Genomic DNA, 23,411 nt, shown 5'->3' on the forward strand with positions numbered 1-23,411 from the left:
CTCACAAAAAGCGGAATAGAAAGCAACCAAAAATTATTGTGGCCCAAAATGGTACTAATAAAAACTCCAACTCATCCTGCAAAAAACAAGTCCTCACTTTACTATCAGCAAAAAAATAAAACAAACTATAGCCTTCAGAATTCAATGATGCAAAAAACATTTATTTTGTGATTGTAGCCAAACTTATGAAAACAATATACATCTGGTATCACTGTAATCATACTGACCAGAGGAAAAAGCCAACTAATCACTTATAACTAGAGATGAACGATGTTCGAGGCTCGAGGTTCGCCAATTTCATATTCGAGTGATTTTGGGGGGTGTTTGAGAGGCTCGACGAACTTGAGTCTTTTGCTAAAAGCTCGACAGTTCGAGTAGCGTTCGAGAACGGTTCGATCAACAAAAAGCCTAGCTAGTTAGTAGCTGGCTTTTCACTGTAATAGTGTGAGTCACTGTGAATCACGCTATTATCAAAATTCAGCGTATAGTGTGCGGGGGGGGGGGTTTAGATCAATGCTGCTGCTGCGTGCTGAGATAATGCCGAATGCCATTTTTTTTTCTTCCCTTACCACGCGTACAGTGGGGCGGGCCAGGCTGTCAGAAAATCACAGAGACACACACTACAAAGTGGATTTTTGCCAGACATGAAAGGGCATGTGTCATAGGCTGTGCATGTCACATGTCCTTGCCTTATAAGACACAGCCATTTTCCACGTCGCTGCCATTATCTGTGTGCTGCATGTGGGTGACAGTCACCGCTCCCGCTGCTGCTGCTGTGTGTGCTATAGAGATACAGTGCAATCTACACAGCGCTTTAGGGAATAGGGACTACTGGTTATTTCAGCCCTTTGCAGGGCTGATTTACAGGCGTTCATAGCCATAGTTGCTAGGCAGGTCCGTGCAAACGCTGTGTAAGGCTTTAGATAACAGCGTCTGACTACCTCAGATCAGGCAATTTCTTGCTGCATTTTTTCATTAGCAGGGATAGAAAGTGAGGCTTCCTTTGCTGTCCACTGACCCACAGCACCCGTACATTCTACCCACCTGCTCATTTTTGCCACGCTATTTTATTTCCCCAAAGAGCTGACACTTTTTCTGCCATACTAAAAGTGTCTGGAATACTAACTTAGTGTTCCTTTGCTGCCCACTGACCCACAGCACCCGTGCATTCTACACTCCTGCCCATTTTTAACACGCTATTTTATTTCCCCAAAGAGCTGACACTTTTTTTGCCATCCTAAAAGTGTCTGGAATACTAACTTAGTGTTCCTTTTCTTGTCCACTGACCCACAGCACGCGTGCATTCTACCCACCTGCCCATTTTTGCCACGCTATTTTATATCCCCAAAGAGCTGACACTTTTTGTGCCATCCTAAAAGTGTCTGGAATACTAACTTAGTGTTCCTTTGCTGTCCACTGACCCACAGTACCCGTGCATTCTACCCACCTGCCCATTTTTGCCACGCAATTCTAATTGCAAACTGTGCTGCCACTGTTAGGGGCATACTAAAATTTACTGAGATACTCAGTGTTGGTTCTTCAGCTGTCAATAAAGCTAGACCACCTCTGCATTGTACACCACCTCTCCATTTTTGCTACCACATTTTAAGTGTCCAATCTTGTTGCTAATAAAATGAGTGGCAAAAGGACAGATGCTGGTGGAAAGGGGAACAGGCGTGTTGGAAAAGGAAAAAAAAGTTTGTGTCCGTGGGGTAGGTGGGAAAGCTACATTAACATCTGCTGCAGAAAAGCCATCTTCCAGCAAAAGTAAGATGTCTACTACTTTCCGTGGACAATTGGATGTGCTACCTTTTTTACGGAACCGAACAACTGTAACAAAGGTAGATGATGCACAAAAAAAGAACATGCTAGAATAGATATCAAGTGCTCCAACAAGTGGCCTTTCCTCCACCTCAATTTCAACATCCAAAAAACAACAGTCCTCTGAGTTGCCATTCCAATCGCACTTGCTTTCTCCCAGCTCTCAAGTCTCCACCCACCCTGCTGAGTATGGTGTAACAGAGATGGCTGAGTCTGCAGAGCTGCTCAGTCACACTATACCCTTGGAATCAGAGGTCTGCTCCCAAGCTACAGTGAGTACAGATCAGGAAATGGTTTGCAGTGATGCCCAGAAGCTTTATGAGTCAGATTCAGGCCCTGATGAACAAGTTTCTGAGCATAATGTAGACCCTCATTCCCAAACTGTAACACCTGTTGGTGGAGACAATGAGGAACATACTGATAATGATGAGACGCAGATACCAGATTGGGATGACAACTTAACTATTCAGTCAGGGCAGGAAGAGGTTAGGACTGAGGGCGAGGGGAGTGCACACACAATGCTTGATGGTGAAGTTCTAGATCCCACATACTGTCAACCCTCAAAGTCGGAGTACTGGAAGCACGTCAACAACTGCATCCTCAGCCACAACTCTTCCTCTGAGCAAAAGTCAGGGTGGCTCTGCAGGCTGCATAGGCTCTAAGCCTTGCCTAGCCTGGTCCTTTTTTGACATCACAAGGATCTCCCAAATCATGTGATCTGTAATACAGCGGTAGCTGTATTTCCCTTTCTCGGTTTGGACGGTTGCCTTCTTTCGGGTCTTTGCTGCTAGGAAACCCCGGAGGTTCCAGTCGCTAACGGATTTGACAGGTTTAATGGCGACTCCAAGCCTGGTCGGGGTCCGTAGGCCCTGCCGGTTTGTTCTGGCTTCTCTTCGCTCCCCGGTTCGGTACCGGCGGGCCACCTCCCGTCCCCGGTCCTACGGTTCCGCGACGATCGGCCTCTCCTGCAGATGGCCACCACCATCTGCCGACCTTGCTCTTGGTGCCCGGGCCACGTACCCGGACACGGTCAGTCTGCTCTTTCTCCTCAACTACCACTTCTCGCTCCTTCACTTTCACTCTCCTAAACTACTCTGCACTGACTTCCTTTCTCGCCTCCAGGACTGTGAACTCCTCAGTGGGTGGGGCCAACCGCCTGGCTCCACCCCACCTGGTGTGGACATCAGCCCCTGGAGGGAGGCAACAAGGATTTGTGTGTGACTGATTTGCCTATCTCGGGGTGTGGGGTGTGTTGTTGCAGTACCTGTGACGACCTGGCTTGTCCAGGGAGCCACATTTGCAACTGGGGCACAAGTGATGCCACTGAAGGGGTGTCTGTGGGGCCCAATTTTTGGAAAAAAGGGAGACTTTGCTTGGAGTCCCCTTGCTGTGTTTTTAAAACCGAGCCAAGATGAACAAGTCATGGTTCACAAAGACTTTGCTACCTCCCCCGGTGTCATTCTGGGGACAGTTAAGGCTGGCGTATTTTGGAATGTGCTTGATGCAAATCTACCTGTCAAATTTGCAACTGGGGCACAAGTGATGCCACTGAAGGGGTGTCTGTGGGGCCCAATTTTTGGAAAAAAGGGAGACTCTGCTTGGAGTCCCCTTGCTGTGTTTTAAAAAATGAACCAAGATGAACAAGTCATGCTTCAACAAAGACTTTACTACCTAACCCGGTGTCATCCTGTGGACAGTTAAGGCTGGCGTATTTTTGAATATGCTTGATGCTAATCAACACATCCAGTTTGCATCCTGGGGACAGTTAAGGCTGGCATATTTTGGAATGTGCTTGATGCAAATCTACCTGTCAAGTTTTCAACTGGGGCACAAGTGATGCCACTGAAGGGGTGTCTGTGGGGTCCAATTTTTGGAAAAAAGGGAGACTCAGCTTGGAGTACCCTATATCTGTGCCTCCTCCTCTTTTTCCTTGTCCAGCTGTTTTGGTTTCGCATGAGTATATGTCCTTGTCACTTTCCCATGTGTTTGTGGTGTCTTGTGAGTTGTTTGTCACCTTTTGGACACCTTTGAAGGTGTTTTCTATGTGTTTTTATGTGTTTGTGTTTGCTTCCCATTGTTTTCAATGGGGTTCGAGAGGTTCGTCGAACAGTTCGTTGAGCCGAACTCGAACGCGGCCTCCGTTCGACGAACCGAACCGAACTCAAGCCTTTAGAGGCTTGCTCATCTCTACTTATAACACAAGTTGAACAGCATAAATAAACAAATCAAACCAATTCTTTAAGTGCTGTTGATTTGTTCCCAAAAATCGCATTACGACGCTGCTCAAATTTATCCTGCGCTTTACCCTGAGCACTTACATCAGGGATAATGTGTAAATCTTTGAAAATTGCGATTCAGACAAAATTTCCAATGGAAAATTCACTGTAATGAGGCAAATGTGATACCACCATACCACTAGGCAGGGGACCATGCATTTAGAGTAAGCAGTAAAAATGGCACAAATGGAGGAGAAAAAAGGAAAATGGAGAGCAAATTGGATAAAAGATAGAACATATCCACAAATATGAGCAAGGCAAGATCATGTATAACAAATTATGGTATACAGAGATTGTGAGAACAAATAAGATGTCAATAGAAGAGAGAGGAAATATTAAGCCACACATTGACAGCGAGAAGAGGAGACTCTTGCAGCCAGAAGGCAAATCCAGGTGGCAAGTGAGGCCTTAGTAGTTCAATCCATGGATGGCATATAATCCAAAGACTTGTAGAGTACAGGATTTGGCAGAACGGCAACCATAACCCATTGGTCTAGCAGTGATGAGAATAAAATATTACAATTAAAATACAGAATGATTAGGGGCACCATGGACCACATGGAAAACAATCAACTCCTAAACTAGGTAAATAGTTATTGTTCATGTAAGCCACTGGGACTAACAGAATTTAGAGAAGATCCATAAAAAGTCTAATCGTAATAGAGCTTTTTGGTAATCCCCACCCCTTGCAATCAGTATAAGTTTACCCAAACCTATCACCCTAAGGCCGGTAGGAGCACCCCTGTGAATATTCAAAAAATGGAGTGCCACAGGGGTTAGTGTCTTACCTTTAAGTTGGTCAGTCGCCGCAAGATTGATGGTGGATAAATGCTTTTGGATCCTCCTTCTTAGCTCCTGCATAGTCTCACCCACATAGAGCTTATTACATGGGTATAGGGTAGCATATACCTCGTAAGAAGTTTTACAATTGATGTAATATCTGCATGTGTTCTCTGTGGTAAGCGGGATTGACGAAAGTATCATGGACCAGGTGCATAAATTGACAGATATCACAGTTACCACATGCAAACAAGCCGGGCAGGCAAATAGCGTGACCCAATGGGACCGTGGGTCTGAGAAAATGACTTCTAGTGAGCTGGTCACCTAGATTTGGAACGCGCCTGGCCATCAGGCTGTCAGGGGTCCACACAAAGAATTTTCCAATGGTTATTGATAATGTTCGTCACCTCTCTCCAATAAGTAGTAAAATTTGTAGTTAGGCATGGGGTATGATCATCCTGTCGTGTCCTAGTTTGCAACAAGGAATCCTGTGTCTGTTGCTTGGCTCTGGAGTAAGCATGGAAAATGATCTTCTTAGGATACCTAGATTCAGAAAATCTACCAGAGAGGGATAACGACTGTGCATGAAAATCTTTGTGCAACTGTCGCGGGCGGAGGAGGGGACGCTGCGCTCTCCCACTGCTCGGGTCCGGCTGCTGCTGCTGCGGCTGCTGCTGCTCGGTGGTGGCTCGAGAGGTGGGCTGGATCCCGGGGACTCGAGCGGCGCTCCTCGCCCGTGAGTGAAAAGGGGATTTGAGATTGATTGTGGGGATTTATTGTCCGTGACGCCACCCACGGCTGTGGTGATAATGGTGACACCACCGCTGCTCTGGACGGGGATCCCGGGAGCGGTAACAGGGAGCAGCTTTGTTGTTAGTTCTCCCCTCCGTGGGTAGGGGGTTGGTTGTCCCGGGGCCCGGTGATGGGGTAGGGATGGATGGCAGGCGGGTTACGGGGCCTGGCGAGGTGCAGGGTCGCAGGGGCAGCGCTGTGCCGCACGGCACGGTGGTACTCACTCAGCCCAATGATGAAGACACAGTTTTCGGTAAAACACTCGGCTGGATAGACGGGTCCCACAGACGGCTGCGGTGTTGTTTCTGCCGGCAGGTTGATGGTGACTGCCTTTCCCTGCACCTAAGTACGGTTGATGGTTCCGATGGGTTCCCACCGGTAACCCGCTCCCCAGCTTGTATATGGGCTGGAGGAGCCCCTCTTTGCCCGCAGGCTCTGGCCCTGAGAAACGGTTGCCTTGGCGGTGGCGGTGTCTCCCTCTGTTGGTTAGACTGTTGCCTTCTGTCGGGACTTGACTGTTTGGAAACCCAGGAGGTCCCCTTCACTAACGGATTCGGCAAATTCACGGCGACTTCTAGCCTTGCCGGGGTCCGAAAAGCCCCTGCCAGATGGTGCTGGCTTCTTTTTGTGTACCGGTCCGGTACCGCCGGGCCACCGCCCATCCACGGTCCTTACGGTAACTCGGATAGGCCACTCCTGCAGACAGTCACCACCGTCTGCCAACCTCCAGTTCCGCCCGGGCCACACACCCGGACGCTGTTAGTCAGTTGCTCCACTACCACACTTTCCTCCTTCCACTTTCACTGTCAAAACTAGACTGTCTGTTTTCCCGCCTCCAGGACTGTGAACTCCTCGGTGGGCGGGACCAACCGCCTGGCCCACCCCCTGGTGTGATCATCAGCCCCTGGAGGAAGGCAACAAGGGTTTTGTGTCTGACTTCGGTGTGCCTGCTGGGAGTGTGGGGTGTGTTGATGTTGAGCTCTGTGGCCCCTGGCTTGTCCAGGGCGCCACATTCCCCCTTGGTTAAATTCAGACCGTCCGCGGGCTGCCCGTCCATCACTGGTTTTATTTTCACCAACTGAAAAATAGAAAAACGGTAGCACACAATACAATTATAATAACTTCTTCCCACATCGGGAGGTACTCTTACTTAAACGTTACGGTTACGGCTTCCGCTCTCTCCCACCCAAGCAACCTGGACCTGATGCTGCCCCTAAGCAAACAGGCAGCACCCCTTGACCCCAGTCCTGCACAAGTTGCCCGAGCGGGTTCTGTCCTTTTCAGGGGACCCACGTCCATGGGGAACCCCTGAAACCCCCAGAGGATCGCCACCGGTTCCGGTGGTGGCTGGGCCCCAGCCTGCTCCACTGCGGGCCCTTCCTCCAATCTGCCTCTCCGGAGGAGGTAACGGTGGAAGCCACAGCAAACATTTTTATTTACATGCCACTAAGTTTGTGGTTGCCCTGCAAGTTCTCGGGCCTGTTCATAAAGAGTTCTTTATGCATCTTTTTGAACGGTCCCCACGGGGACAACGGTGCCGGCAACAACCGGTTTCAATCAGCAGTAAATCAGATGGCAATCAGGTGACTTCATCCGTAGATTATCCTTATCATTTTTGCAAAACTTTCAAAACTTTAAACAGTGGTGGTCCCAACGGGGACAACTTGCAACGGTACTCCGCTGCCTTTACTCTGATTCCACTGTATCGGCTGGGGGAGGGGGCGCGGTACACACTCGGGCCTCATTGCTGCCCCTCAGCTTGGCATCCAACGCAAACCACCCCCTCTCCCCGCAGTGCCGGGTGTATTGCACCAGGTCTCCTGGCATCAGGTTACGGCCTGGGTGCTCTTCTGGCAGGTGGGCATTAACATCCCGCCAGACTATAAAGACTTCGGCCTCCAGGCCCGGTTCATAGATAAAACCATAGCCCCGGCGGACATCAAACCGCCTCACCTGCCCCTCATACAGCGGGCCCCGGACACGGAAGGTTGCCTGACGGAGGTTCTCTTCCTCCCGGATTGCACGGGCCACCAATTCCGCCTCCTTCCTTTCCCTTTCCTCGATTTCTGGGCCCAACGGTACCGGCTCCCTATCCCAGTATGGCGCTGCTGCGAGCTCCGGCGCACGGGTCGGGCCCCGCGAGACCTGTTGGACACTGCCCACTGCTGGTGATCTGGGCAGAAGGTCCCGCGGTGACTTGGCCTTGGACGCCGCCTTGCAGCGACAACCCGGCGCAACCTCAGCCGAGGTGTGGGGGATGGGCACAGGGGCTTTCTTCTGCTGGGCCTTTTTCACGGAACGGTCTATCGGCTCCGGCTCGGGGAATCTCTTGGGGGGTGCCTCCAGTTCAGGTTTCAGGGCTTTCCACGGTAGCACCTCCGGTCGGCTACGGGCTCCGGCTACAGGTCGGTCCGCCTGGGCGGACATGCTGGGTATCGCTACCGGTTGCGGTGGTAGCAGGCCTAGTGGCGGGGTCACGACAGCTGGGACGGGTGGCGAGGAAGGCAGCAGGGCAAGGGGGTTCAGACCGGGTCCCGCAGCCACGATGACCAGCCCACTAGGGGTACCGGGGCGTGGGTCACTCACCCTCTCTTCCGCAACTCCCTCCTCGCGTCTCCGCACGAGACTAGGGTGTGTTGACGAGACGAGTAGACGAGTAGACGAGTGTGGGGTGTGTTGATGTTGTGCTTTGTGGCCCCTGGCTTGTCCAGGGCGCCACACAACAATTTCGCCTTTCCCACAAGAATTGACCAGTCGGAATACCTCTCTTCAAACATTAAGGATGAAAACTTGAAAATTGCAATAAGCATGACATACTGTTATGGGGCAAGGATCTGCTGCTGACACTGTTATGGGGGTAATGTCCCCAAATTCTCTACTAAGGTACCCCAGCCTGGTAATGATCCTCCTGCCTTATATATATATATATATATATATATATATATATATTTATATATATATATGTCCCTCATCCTGGTATAGCCCCATCTTGCTATATACTGCCATCCAGGTATGTGCTCCCATCCTGCTATATACCTCATCCTGGTATATGGCCGCATCCTGCTATATACCCCATCCTGGCATATGGCCGCATCATGCTATATACCCCATCCTGACATATGGCCGCATCCTGTCCTGGTATATACCCCATCCTGGCATATGGCCGCTTCCTGCTCTATACCCCGATCCTGGTATGTGCTCCCATCCTGCTATATAACCCCATCCTGCTATATACCCCCATCCTGCTATATATGCCATCATCCTGCTATATACCCCCATCCTGCTATATACGCCATCATCCTGCTATATATGCCATCACCTTGCTATATACGCCATCATCCTGCTATATGCCATCATGCTGCTATATGCCATCATGCTGCTATATGCCATCATCCTGCTATATGCCGTCATACTGCTATATGCCATCATGCTGCTATATGCCATTATCCTGCTCATATACCCCCATCCTGCTATATGTCCTGCATCCTGTGGCACACAAAAAAAATAAATAAACGTTTATACCCACCTTTACTCGCTCCACGCAGAATCGCTCCTCCTCCCGTCTTTGCCGGCAGCACTGTGTGGAGCCGGCCACGATCCCTGCAGCACCGTGATCTTCTCTAGTCTGTGCCGGCGCGGCTGTGTGGACACGTGCGCACAGCGATGACGTCATCGCTGTGAGCACCGCTAGTCTCCACACACAGCCGCGCTGGCACAGACAGGAGAAGATTGCAGTGCTGCAGGGAAACGGTGAGTATATTGATCACTGCACCCCGCGCTGATGATGATGCATGGGGAGCAGTGAATACAGCCGCACATGATCACTCTAGGCTGTAGTTGCCAGGGGTGATCATGTGGGCCGGCTGTTTAGTAAGCGCGCATCCCCCGCTCATCATCCCGCCCACCTGTCAGCGCTGGCTTCAGCGCTGAGAGATGATGGGTGGGAGGATGGGCATGCATATGTAATGAGCGGGCCCACGTGGTCACGACAGGCGCTGCTGCAGCCTGCTCGTGCCCCCAATGATCCGCTCCACCGCTGTACCCTCATTCCCCGCAGCCTTACATTCAGACTATAAGACGCACCCCCCACTTTCCCCCAACATTTGGGGGAAAAAAATGCGTCTTATAGTCCGAAAAATACGGTAATTCGCCACCACACCTGTAGTTTCCAAAATTTGGTCACTTGATGGGGTTTCTGTTCTTCTGGTACTTAGGGGTTCTGCAAATGGAGTCCGCAAAATAATCTAGGAAAAGCTGTGGTCCAAAAATCAAATGGCGTTCTTTTCCTCCCGAGCCCTGCGGTGCAGCCAAACAGTACTGTACTCTTACATGTGAGAAGAACAACGTGCTCGGACAGGTGTTGTAAATTTAAAAATCCCTTTTATTCAGATCATATTAAAACAAGATCCAAAAATATACAGAGGAAAATTCCTCAAGTCAGCCATTACAATTTTTGCATGTGAGGTATTGTCACATTCAGGAGAAATTTTGTAACACATTATGCAGCCTTTTTTACCTATTCTTTTGTAAAAATTGTAAATCTGGTGTTAAAACAACATTATAGTGGTAAAAATTTAATTATTTTTAATTCCCTGCCCAATAGTATAAAATCTTGTGACACACCTGTAGTGTTGATATTCTCACTGCACCATTGGATTAATTAATTGAGGGAGGCAGTTTGTAAAATGGCTTCACTTGTGGGGGGGTTCTGATGTTCTGGTGCCCCAGGGGCTTTGCCATTGTGACCTGGTACCCGCAAGGCATTCCAACTAAATTTAAATTCAAATATGGTGCGCCTTCCCTTTTTCACTTTGTACTGTGTCTCAAAGTAGTTTTTAACCACATATGGGGTACTGGTGTTCTGAGGAGAAATTGCAAATTTATTTAATTGTATTGTCCTTTATCTCCTGTTACTCTAGTGAATTTGAAAAATATGGGGTTAAAGCAACATGTTTGTGGTTAAAAATGTATTTTTTTCATTTTCAAGGCTCAACGTTATAACATTCAGTGAAGCACCTGGGGTTTCAAGGTGCTCACCAATCATCTAAATACATTTCTTGAGGTGTCTAATTTCCAAAATGGGGTCACTTGTGAGGGAGCACTAATGTTTAGGCACCTCAGGTTCTTTGCCAATGTGACATGGCACCCACAATCCATTCCAACTAAATCTAAACTCAATCATTCCCTTCTTCCCTTTATACTATGCCTAAAAAATAGTTTGACCACATTTGAGGTATTTGTAAACTCAGGAGAAATTGCACAACAACAAATTGTATGGTGCATTATTTCCTGTTATTTTTATGAAAATGAAATATTTTGGGGTTAAAGCAACATTTTTGTGGTAAAATGTTTTCTTTTTTATTTTCACTGCTCAATGTTATCAAATTCTATGAAGCACCTGGGGGTTCAAGGTGTTTACTAAACAACTAGGAAAATTCATTGACAGGTCTAGTTTCCAAAATGGGGTCACTTGGGGAGTAGCTCCACTGTTTAGGCACCTCAGGGGGTGTCCAAACGCAACGTGGCATCCACTAACGATTTCAGCCAATTTTCTGTGCAAAAAGTCAAGTAGCGTGCATCCTTTCAGAGCCCTGCCGTGTGCAGTAACACTGGATTTCCATGATATATGAGGTATTGGTGTACTCAGGAGAAATTGCACAACAAAGAGAATGGTGCATTTTATCTTGTTACATTGTGAAAATTCAAAATTTGGTGCTAAGATAACATTTTTGTGAAAAAAAGTAAGATTTTAATTCCTGTGATGCACCTAAAGGGTTAATAAACTTCATGAATGTTGTTTGGTTCAGTTTAAAGGGTACAGTTTTTAGAATGGTGTCACTGTTTGGCATTTTCTGTCACCTAGGCCTCTCAAAGTCACTTGAAATGGGAAGTGGTCCCTAAAAAGAAAATGTCTGTACATTTTGTTGGAAAAATTAGAAATTGGTGATAAACTTTGAATGTTTATAACTTCCTAATAATTTTTTTTTTTTCAAAAATTGTGATGTACTATTATGTAATTTTCCGATATTTTCACAAATAAATGCAAAAAATATCATCCTAAATTTACCACCATCCTAAAGTACAATATGTCTAGAAAAAAAATCTCAGAATTACTGGGTTCCATTGAAGCATTCCAGAATTATAAACTATCAAAGTGACTTTTCAGAATTGAAAAGTTGGACTGGTCATGAAGGTAAAAACAGGCTGGGGGGGAGGTGTTAATTGGATTTTATTTGAGGGGTGGGAGCCATTGCTTTTCCAGAGCCTTTGTTCTAACAGAAATGTCGGAACCCCTATATTTCCACTGACAAATGACGAATCTGAGTGGGGGCCTTGTTTTGCAGGATAAGTTAGCGGTTTTATTGATAATATTTGGGGTTACATAAGATTTTTTTGATCACTTTCAGTATAAGTCTTGGATCACATTCCTGTTTTTTACACTGAGCACTTGCGCTGAGGTATCTGTGTAAGGCTACTTTCACACATCCGGCTTGAGCCGTGCGGCTCAATCCGGCTGTGAAACCTATGCAACGGATGCGGTGAAAACACCGCATCCTTTGCATAAGTTTTTACATGCGGCCGGTCCGTTTTTTCCCGGTTGCGTCACGCTACTGAGCATGCGCAGTGGAAGAAACCGCATGCGGCGGCCGGATGCGTTTTTTCTGCATCGCGCCGCATCCGGTGTCCATAGGCATGCATTGAAAAATGCGCCGCAGCGGCCGGATGCGGCGCGATGCGTTTTTTTTGCCGGAGCAAAAAACGTTGCAGGCAACGTTCCATCCGGCCGCGGCATCGGCTAAATCTGCCGCATGCGGCAAAAACCGGACCGAACGCAAGCCCATGCGGCACAATACGGCACTAATGTAAGTCTATGCAAAAAAAACGCAACCGGCGGCAAAAAAACCGTTTGCGGTTTTTCTGCAGAGCGCCGTATTGTGCCGCAGAGCAAAAACCGGATGTGTGAAAGTAGCCTAAGCTTCCAAAAAATGTGATTCAGATGAAATCCTACCTGGCTGGGACCAATCACTATAATGAGACAGATGGAGACACTTTGGTCTGTTTGGTGTCTGTATCCATTTTATTAGGTGTTCACAGAACATTGGTCGTCCACATTTGTGTGCGATAAACACACCTAAAATTAGGGACACCGTGAAAAGAGAGAACGGACAGAGTTCAACGTGGCTCCACCTGCCTCATTACAGTGAGTGGTTCCATTGGGAGTTTTGTCTAAATCGTGCTTTTTGGGATGTACATGGAAATTGCAATATAAGTGCTCAGCAGAGAGCACAGAATAAATGTGAGCCAAGACGTAATCCAATTTTGTGAGGTAAAATTGATAGCAGTACAAAAATGTCTTATTTTTGCTCATTTTACCATGAGATATTAGTGACGTCTTTATTTTTTAGGTCGGTGCGATTACAGCGATAACCAGAGTTAACAACTGACCATAAAGTGTCCCACTGTCCTAGGGTCTTCACCCCGCTTTGTACTGAGTCCTGTGAGCCTTGGTTCCAGACTTCCAGAGGCCTCCCATGGTTCCTGGGGTTTTGCACTTCCACAGGTAATATAATGCAGCCACTGGTATGGTATATAGTATGAAGGACCCAATTACAGCAAAAATACCTAAAATTTAACTTTTAATAGTTCCTCTAAAAATAGGGAAGGATCACCTTGCCTATACATAAAATGAATATTCAGCTTCAGAGCTTTATAAGTTGCAAAGTGCTCCAATGACAAAAGAGGGGACTAGCATACCCTCAATACTGCTGCCAGTTGGTGGATGTCCTTTAGAGTGAGCAGTTTTATGAATGAATCAACTTTTGCCATCTCGGTTAATTATAACACCTGCCAGCACCATCTGTTATTTTTGTGTAACAGTATGCGACAGGGTATGCTAGTCCCCTCTTTTGTCATTGGAGGACTTTGCAACTTATAAAGCTCTGAAGCTGAATATTCATTTTATGTATAGGCAAGGTGATCCTTCCCTATTTTTAGAGGAACTATTAAAAGTTAAATTTTAGGTATTTTTGCTGTAATTGGGCACTTCCACGGGTAACCCACGGTGCCTGGAGTTCTGGTTCCATACTCCACAGTCCCTCACTCCTTCTACACTCCGGTGGTTCTTCAGGTCAGTTTCTGTACTTTCCACTCTTTTCTCCTCACAACTCATCTACTTCACTTCTTTCTCCTTCACTTCCTCACTAGAAACTACTCACTACTTCCTGCCAACTTCCCAAATGACCACTTGCCCCTCCCCCTGGCTGGGTCTCTCCCTACAGGTTAAGTGGCTACTATTCAATTAGGGCCCTCCCCTTTTACCTGTTACTAGGCAGTCCCCCAGTTTGGTGTTGGGGTTGTGTATATGGCCTGAGGGTGCTGGTGTACTTGCTGGCACAGGTATTCCGTGGTTTGGGTTTTCCATGGGTTACATTTGTGGCACCTGGTACCGCAGGAGTGCTACATTCGTCACAGAAGCAAAACATTTTTGATCACTTTTTTTCAGATTTTTCAGATGAAGAATGAATAAAAACCAGCAATTCCCTTATTGTTTTTTTAATATTCTTTCTTTTGCGCTGTTCACCATGTGGTGAAATTGATAAGACCAATTTATTCTTCGGGTCAGTACAGTATAGCTATAGCAATACCAGACTTATATCACTTTTTTATGCTTTGCTACTTTTACACACTAAATTCTATATTTTGAAAAAATGTATTTGTTTTTGTATCACCATATTCTGAGAGCTGTAAATTTTTTTTATTTTTTCCCAAATGAATCATGTTTTGTCTTATTTTTTTGCGAAACTGAATTGTTCCATTTTTACCATTTTTTTTTTTTTTTTTACATATGGCTTCTTGATCAGTTTTTATTCATTTTTTTGTCAGTATAATGAAAAAATGACTTTATTGGCGTGGGTTTCTTTATATTTTTTTTACGGTATTCACTGTACGGATGCAGATTTGGTGCAGGAATATTGTATATAAATTTCAGCACCAAATTTGCATCTTCTGGCAGTAAACCGTTTTTGTGCATTTTTTTGTCAAGTGATGCAGATTTGGTGCTGAAAGTTATACACCATGCTCCTGCACATAATTTGCATCTCTTGGCAAAAAAAGCGCATTTCTATCGCATCAACTGCATCATGTTTTCATGCATTATTTTGCCAGGAGATGCAGGTCTCTTGGCAAAAAAATGATTTTCTGCTAGGAGATGCAGGTTGTAAACTCATTGACCTGTGAGGTCAATGAGTTTAATGAGGTCATCTAAGGTCATTTTACCTCCGGTCAAAGCTAGGGTACCTTGTGAACCTCCAGCTGTGACCACAAATAAACTAAGTGATGTCACCGCTCATCGCTGTGGCTCAGTCACTCTGTGCCTGAGACCACAGCATGCGGTTGTGTTCTGTGCCCATGTGTTATGCCTAGAGATGAGCGAACCGGTCGCGGTTCGGCTCGAGGTGGTTCGCCGAACGGAGGTCTCGTTCGAGTTCAGTTCGTCGAACGTTCGACGAACCGAACTCGAACGTATAGGCTATAATGGGAGGCAATCACAAACACATAAAAATGCATTATAAATGTACACAAACAGTTAATAAACATTGCCATAACACTTACCGGTCCTCGCGATCCCTTCTGCACTCTGTCTCCTGCCGCTATTCCATCCGATGATCGCTGAATCCTCCCGGTGACCTGCACTGCCAGCAGAGAAGCAGGACCTATCGTGACGTCAAAATAGCCATGTGACCAGTCACGTGGCTATTATCTCATTGGCTACAGACTGGTCACATGACTATGACACGTCATGTAGGGCCTGCGAGTGCATCTCTCCGGTACACGGTGCACATATGTGTATCGCCGTGTACCGGCGACATGCTCTAGCACACGGTCGACTCCCCGTTCCGTTAGGGACCGGCTGACACAGCCGGTCATTAACGGAGATCACCGTTGCCATAGCAATGCAGTTAGCGGTGACGTCACCGCTAACCGCGGCTCCGAGAGCACCGTTGCTATGGTAACGCGTCTGTCAGCGTTACCGCTAGCAGCCAGCAGTGATCACTCACGGAATGAAGGCTGCACGCTGCTTCCCGATTGTAGTGAGCATTGTAGTGAGGATGGAGGTTCCCCAGCCCCAAGTGATGAGCTGGTGAATCTCATCCTCACTACAATCGTCACTACTACTACACTAGAAAGAAAGAAGACAGAAGAGCAGGATCGTGGAGGGCTGACAGGGAGTAATAAAGATGGAGTCTCTAATGTGTCTGTGTATTTATTTCTATTAAAGTATTTTTTCTCTGTGTGGTGTCTTTTTTTTAACCCTTTATTGGAGATTCTTAATGGCCGGGTCAAACGTGCCTGACATTAAGAATCTCTGGCTTAATACTGGCTGGTAAAACAAAGCCAGTATTAACTCATGATTACCCAACAAGCCACCCGGCTCCAGGGCTGTTGGAAGAGTTGGATACAGCGCCAGATGATGGCGCTTCTATGAGAGCGCCATTTTCTGGGACGGCTGCGGACTGAAATCCGCAGGAGAGGCGCCCACAAACCTCGGGCTAACCTGTGCTGCGGATTCCAATCCCCAGCTGCCTAGTTGTACCCGGCTGGACACAAAAATGGGGCGAAGCCCACGTCATTTGTTTTTTAATTATTTCATGAAATAAGTGAAATAATTAAAAAAAACGGGCTTCCCTATATTTTTGGTTCCCAGCCGGGTACAAATAGGCAACTGGGGGTTGGAGGCAGCCCGTGGCTGCCAGCTGTACCTGGCTAGCATACAAAAATATGGCGAAGCCCACGTCATTTTTTTGGTGGGCAAAAAACTTCTGCATACAGTCCTGGATGGAGTATGCTGAGCCTTGTAGTTCTGCAGCTGCTGTCTGCTCTTCTCCATACAGACAGACAGCAGCTGCAGAACTACAAGGCTCAGCATACTCCATCCAGGACTGTATGCAGAAGTTTTTTGCCCCCTGAAAAAATTATGTGGGCTTCGCCATATTTTTGTATGCTAGCCAGGTACAGCAGGCAGGTATGGCTGCCCCCAACCCCCAGTTGCCTATTTGTACCCGGCTGGGAACCAAAAATAAAGGGAAGCCCTTTTTTTATTATTTCATGAATTTCATGAAATAATTAGAAAACAAATGACGTAGGCTTTGCCCCATTTTTGTGTCCAGCCAGGTACAACTAGGCAGCTGGGGATTGGAATCCGCACCACAGGTTGGCCTGAGCTTTCTGGGCCCCACTGCTGCGAATTGCAGTCTGCAGCCACCTCAGAAAATGGCATTTTCATAGAAGCGCCATCTTCTGGCGCTGTATCCAACTCTTCCAGCACCTGCCTGCTATACCTGGCTAGCATACAAAAATATGGCGAAGCTCACGTCCTTTTTTTGTAGTTTTTTGGCAAAAAAAATAAAAAATGCTTCCCTGGATTTTCCATTGCCAGTGAAGGTAACACCAAGCAGTGGGGGTTAGCAGCCAGTAGCTGCTTGGATTACCCTTAGCTAGCAATACAAAAAATGCAGCGGGAGCCCATATATATTTTTTTTAATTATTTATTTAAATAACTAAAAATAAAATGGGCTTCCCTGTATTTTGATTGCTGGACATCACAGTGCTGTAAAAATAAATCTTTAAAAAAATGACGTAGCGCTCCGCGGTATTTTTGATTCTCAGCGCAGATAAAGCAGACAGCTATGGGTTGCCACCCCCATCTGCCTGCCGTTACCTTGGTTGGCAATCAAAATACAGGGAAGCCCATTAATTTTTTCTATTTAAAAAATAGTTAAAAAAGAAAAATGACGTTGGGTCCCCCCATTTTTGATAGCCAGCTAGGGTAAAGCAGACGGCTGTAGCCTGAAAACCACAGCTGGCAGCTTTACCGTGGTTGGGGATCCAATGTGGAGGTCCCCTCAGGCTCTTTTTTATAATTATTTTATAAATATTAATAATTACACAATAAAAGTAGGGTCCCCCCCAAATTGGATCACCAGCCAAGGTAAAGCGGACAGCTGTGGTCTGGTATTCTCAGGGTGGGAAGGTCCATAGTTATTGGGCCTTCACAGCCTAAAAATAGCAGGCCGCAGGCACCCCAGACGTGGCGCATCCACTAGATGCGCCAATCCTGGCGCTTCACCCCAGCTCATCCCGTGCCCTGGTGCAGTGGCAAACGGGGTAATAAATCGGGTTGATACTAGCTGTAAAGTCACCTGAGATCAAGCCCAGCAGTTTGTGATGTCATGGCGTCTATTAGATACCCAACATCATAAACTGTCAGTACTAACAAAAACAAAAAATCGACAAAAGAAATTTATTTGGAAAAACAGTCCCCAAAACATTTCCTCTTTCACCAATTTATTGTAAGAAAAAAAAAAAAAAGGGGTCCCACGACGACTCTGGACCGTCTAGAATATGGGGGGAGACACTCAGGGAACGTATCCCCCATTTTCTAGGAGTGCGGACCCTTCATGTGAGGAGTGTGGGTGCAATGAATCTGCACTCACTCTCCCCGGGTCCACAGCAGCAGAGTCCATGTCGTAATGGTTGCTACCAAAGCTGCAATGCCCTGCTCATGAGGTAAGGGCATGCCTAATCAGGAGACCTACTGTAGAGGAAACTCTGCTCACTGGTATATAGGTGCTCAGAGGTAATAATAGATAAAATTAGTGAGTAACCTCGGCACTCTAAATCTCCCAGACTAAGTCAGTAAGTCACAATGGATAGTAATGCAAAATCACTCTTTATTGGTCCATATTAAGAAAATTTTTTTTTCATAAGCATATATGTTTTTGTCCAAAACAAGTTACAAATGACGTTTCGGCCTGAGCCTTCGTCAGATTGGACTTATCTGCATGTAATCATGAAAAATGACAATAATCAGTATCACATAAGAGTGAGAGAACAATAACATAAACTCGAACAATGTAGAGGTACAATTGGGATGCAGCAAAAAAATTGCAACACAGCAAGAAATGAAACACATGATACAAATGTCATAATACAGTACAAGGACAATATAGTAATGACAAATATGGGGTCAGAGTAGACTTAGACAGCTCTGGTACGAAAGAGATGTCAATCATAAAGTAACATGTGCAGTGGGTGTAGAGCTACAGTATGCATGGCAGAGCTAATGGGTAGACCGACCATAGAAAAAGAACGGAGAAAAAGGGGAGAAAAAGTGGAGAAAAAGTGGAGCATAAGAGGAGAAAAAGTGGAGAAAAAGTGGAGAAAAAGTGGAGAAAAAGAGGAGAAAAAGAGGAGAAAAAGTGGAGAAAAAAGTGGAGGAAAAAATGGAGGAAAAAGTGGAGAAAAAGTGGAGAAAAAGTGGAGAAAAAGTGGAGCATAAGAGGAGAAAAAGTGGAGAAAAAAGTGGAGGAAAAAGTGGAGAAAAAAGTGGAGAAAAAGTGGAGAAAAAGTGGAGAAAAAGTGGAGAAAAAGTGGAGATTAAGAGGAGAAAAAGTGGAGAAAAAGTGGAGCATAAGAGGAGAAAAAGTGGAGAAAAAGTGGAGAAAAAGTGGAGAAAAAGTGGAGCATAAGAGGAGAAAAAGTGGAGAAAAAAGTGGAGAAAAAGTGGAGCATAAGAGGAGAAAAAGTGGAGCATAAGAGGAGAAAAAGTGGAGAAAAAGTGGAGCATAAGAGGAGAAAAAGTGGAGAAAAAGTGGAGAAAAAGTGGAGCATAAGAGGAGAAAAAGTGGAGAAAAAGTGGAGAAAAAGTGGAGCATAAGAGGAGAAAAAGTGGAGATTAAGAGGAGAAAAAGTGGAGCATAAGAGGAGAAAAAGTGGAGAAAAAGTGGAGAAAAAGTGGAGAAAAAGTGGAGATTAAGAGGAGAAAAAGTGGAGAAAAAGTGGAGCATAAGAGGAGAAAAAGTGGAGAAAAAGTGGAGAAAAAGTGGAGAAAAAGTGGAGCATAAGAGGAGAAAAAGTGGAGAAAAAAGTGGAGAAAAAGTGGAGCATAAGAGGATAAAAAGTGGAGAAAAAGTGGAGCATAAGAGGAGAAAAAGTGGAGAAAAAGTGGAGAAAAAGTGGAGCATAAGAGGAGAAAAAGTGGAGAAAAAGTGGAGCATAAGAGGAGAAAAAGTGGAGATTAAGAGGAGAAAAAGTGGAGAAAAAGTGGAGCATAAGAGGAGAAAAAGTGGAGAAAAAGTGGAGAAAAAGTGGAGAAAAAGTGGAGATTAAAAGGAGAAAAAGTGGAGAAAAAGTGGAGCATAAGAGGAGAAAAAGTGGAGAAAAAGTGGAGAAAAAGTGGAGAAAAAGTGGAGATTAAGAGGAGAAAAAGTGGAGAAAAAGTGGAGCATAAGAGGAGAAAAAGTGGAGAAAAAGTGGAGAAAAAGTGGAGAAAAAGTGGAGAAAAAGTGGAGCATAAGAGGAGAAAAAGTGGAGAAAAAAGTGGAGAAAAAGTGGAGAAAAAGTGGAGCATAAGAGGAGAAAAAGTGGAGAAAAAGTGGAGCATAAGAGGAGAAAAAGTGGAGAAAAAGTGGAGAAAAAGTGGAGAAAAAGTAGAGATTAAGAGGAGAAAAAGTGGAGAAAAAGTGGAGCATAAGAGGAGAAAAAGTGGAGAAAAAGTGGAGAAAAAGTGGAGAAAAAGTGGAGCATAAGAGGAGAAAAAGTGGAGAAAAAGTGGAGATTAAGAGGAGAAAAAGTGGAGAAAAAGTGGAGCATAAGAGGAGAAAAAGTGGAGAAAAAGTGGAGAAAAAGTGGAGCATAAGAGGAGAAAAAGTGGAGAAAAAGTGGAGAAAAAGTGGAGAAAAAGTGGAGAAAAAGTGGAGCATAAGAGGAGAAAAAGTGGAGAAAAAGTGGAGCATAAGAGGAGAAAAAGTGGAGAAAAAGTGGAGAAAAAGTGGAGATTAAGAGGAGAAAAAGTGGAGAAAAAGTGGAGCATAAGAGGAGAAAAAGTGGAGAAAAAGTGGAGAAAAAGTGGAGAAAAAGTGGAGAAAAAGTGGAGCATAAGAGGAGAAAAAGTGGAGAAAAAAGTGGAGAAAAAGTGGAGCATAAGAGGAGAAAAAGTGGAGAAAAAGTGGAGAAAAAGTGGAGAAAAAGTGGAGAAAAAGTGGAGCATAAGAGGAGAAAAAGTGGAGAAAAAGTGGAGCATAAGAGGAGAAAAAGTGGAGAAAAAGTGGAGAAAAAGTGGAGAAAAAGTGGAGATTAAGAGGAGAAAAAGTGGAGAAAAAGTGGAGCATAAGAGGAGAAAAAGTGGAGAAAAAGTGGAGAAAAAGTGGAGAAAAAGTGGAGCATAAGAGGAGAAAAAGTGGAGAAAAAGTGGAGAAAAAGTGGAGCATAAGAGGAGAAAATGTGGAGAAAAAGTGGAGCATAAGAGGAGAAAAAGTGGAGAAAAAGTGGAGAAAAAGTGGAGAAAAAGTGGAGATTAAGAGGAGAAAAAGTGGAGAAAAAGTGGAGCATAAGAGGAGAAAAAGTGGAGAAAAAGTGGAGAAAAAGTGGAGCATAAGAGGAGAAAAAGTGGAGAAAAAGTGGAGATTAAGAGGAGAAAAAGTGGAGCATAAGAGGAGAAAAAGTGGAGAAAAAGTGGAGAAAAAGTGGAGAAAAAGTGGCGCATAAGAGGAGAAAATGTGGAGAAAAAAGTGGAGAAAAAGTGGAGCATAAGAGGATAAAAAGTGGAGAAAAAGTGGAGCATAAGAGGAGAAAAAGTGGAGAAAAAGTGGAGAAAAAGTGGAGCATAAGAGGAGAAAAAGTGGAGAAAAAGTGGAGCATAAGAGGAGAAAAAGTGGAGATTAAGAGGAGAAAAAGTGGAGAAAAAGTGGAGCATAAGAGGAGAAAAAGTGGAGAAAAAGTGGAGAAAAAGTGGAGAAAAAGTGGAGATTAAAAGGAGAAAAAGTGGAGAAAAAGTGGAGCATAAGAGGAGAAAAAGTGGAGAAAAAGTGGAGAAAAAGTGGAGAAAAAGTGGAGCATAAGAGGAGAAAAAGTGGAAAAAAAGTGGAGAAAAAGTGGAGAAAAAGTGGAGAAAAAGTGGAGCATAAGAGGAGAAAAAGTGGAGAAAAAAGTGGAGAAAAAGTGGAGCATAAGAGGAGAAAAAGTGGAGAAAAAGTGGAGAAAAAGTGGAGAAAAAGTGGAGAAAAAGTGGAGCATAAGAGGAGAAAAAGTGGAGAAAAAGTGGAGCATAAGAGGAGAAAAAGTGGAGAAAAAGTGGTGAAAAAGTGGAGAAAAAGTGGAGAAAAAAGTGGAGAAAAAGTGGAGAAAAAAGTGGAGAAAAAGTGGAGAAAAAGTGGAGAAAAAGTGGAGATTAAGAGGAGAAAAAGTGGAGAAAAAGTGGAGCATAAAAGGAGAAAAAGTGGAGAAAAAGTGGAGAAAAAGTGGAGAAAAAGTGGAGCATAAGAGGAGAAAAAGTGGAGAAAAAAGTGGAGAAAAAGTGGAGCATAAGAGGAGAAAAAGTGGAGCATAAGAGGAGAAAAAGTGGAGAAAAAGTGGAGCATAAGAGGAGAAAAAGTGGAGAAAAAGTGGAGAAAAAGTGGAGCATAAGAGGAGAAAAAGTGGAGAAAAAAGTGGAGAAAAAGTTGAGAAAAAGTTGAGAAAAAGTGGAGCATAAGAGGAGAAAAAGTGGAGAAAAAAGTGGAGAAAAAGTGGAGAAAAAGTGGAGAAAAAGTGGAGAAAAAGTGGAGAAAAAGTGGAGCATAAGAGGAGAAAAAGTGGAGATTAAGAGGAGAAAAAGTGGAGAAAAAGTGGAGCATAAGAGGAGAAAAAGTGGAGAAAAAGTGGAGAAAAAGTGGAGAAAAAGTGGAGAAAAAGTGGAGATTAAGAGGAGAAAAAGTGGAGAAAAAGTGGAGCATAAGAGGAGAAAAAGTGGAGAAAAAGTGGAGAAAAAGTGGAGAAAAAGTGGAGATTAAGAGGAGAAAAAGTGGAGAAAAAGTGGAGCATAAGAGGAGAAAAAGTGGAGAAAAAGTGGAGAAAAAGTGGAGAAAAAGTGGAGAAAAAGTGGAGCATAAGAGGAGAAAAAGTGGAGAAAAAAGTGGAGAAAAAGTGGAGCATAAGAGGAGAAAAAGTGGAGAAAAAGTGGAGAAAAAGTGGAGAAAAAGTGGAGCATAAGAGGAGAAAAAGTGGAGAAAAAGTGGAGCATAAGAGGAGAAAAAGTGGAGAAAAAGTGGAGAAAAAGTGGAGCATAAGAGGAGAAAAAGTGGAGAAAAAGTGGAGACAAAAGTGGAACATAAGAGGAGAAAAAGTGGAGATTAAGAGGAGAAAAAGTGGAGAAAAAGTGGAGCATAAGAGGAGAAAAAGTGGAGAAAAAGTGGAGCATAAGAGGAGAAAAAGTGGAGATTAAGAGGAGAAAAAGTGGAGAAAAAGTGGAGCATAAGAGGAGAAAAAGTGGAGAAAAAGTGGAGAAAAAAGTGGAACATAAGAGGAGAAAAAGTGGAGATTAAGAGGAGAAAAAGTGGAGAAAACGTGGAGCATAAGAGGAGAAAAAGTGGAGAAAAAGTGGAGCATAAGAGGAGAAAAAGTGGAGATTAAGAGGAGAAAAAGTGGAGAAAAAGTGGAGCATAAGAGGAGAAAAAGTGGAGAAAAAGTGGAGAAAAAGTGGAGAAAAAGTGGAGCATAAGAGGAGAAAAAGTGGAGAAAAAAGTGGAGAAAAAGTTGAGAAAAAGTGGAGAAAAAGTGGAGAAAAAGTGGAGATTAAGAGGAGAAAAAGTGGAGAAAAGGTGGAGCATAAGAGGAGAAAAAAGTGGAGAAAAAAGTGGAGAAAAAAGTGGAGAAAAAGTGGAGAAAAAAATGGAGAAAAAGTGGAGCACCCTTTGGTACCTTTCA

Source organism: Anomaloglossus baeobatrachus, chromosome 2 (assembly GCF_048569485.1).
Source record: "Anomaloglossus baeobatrachus isolate aAnoBae1 chromosome 2, aAnoBae1.hap1, whole genome shotgun sequence".
NCBI classification, from domain to species: Eukaryota; Metazoa; Chordata; class Amphibia; order Anura; family Aromobatidae; genus Anomaloglossus; species Anomaloglossus baeobatrachus.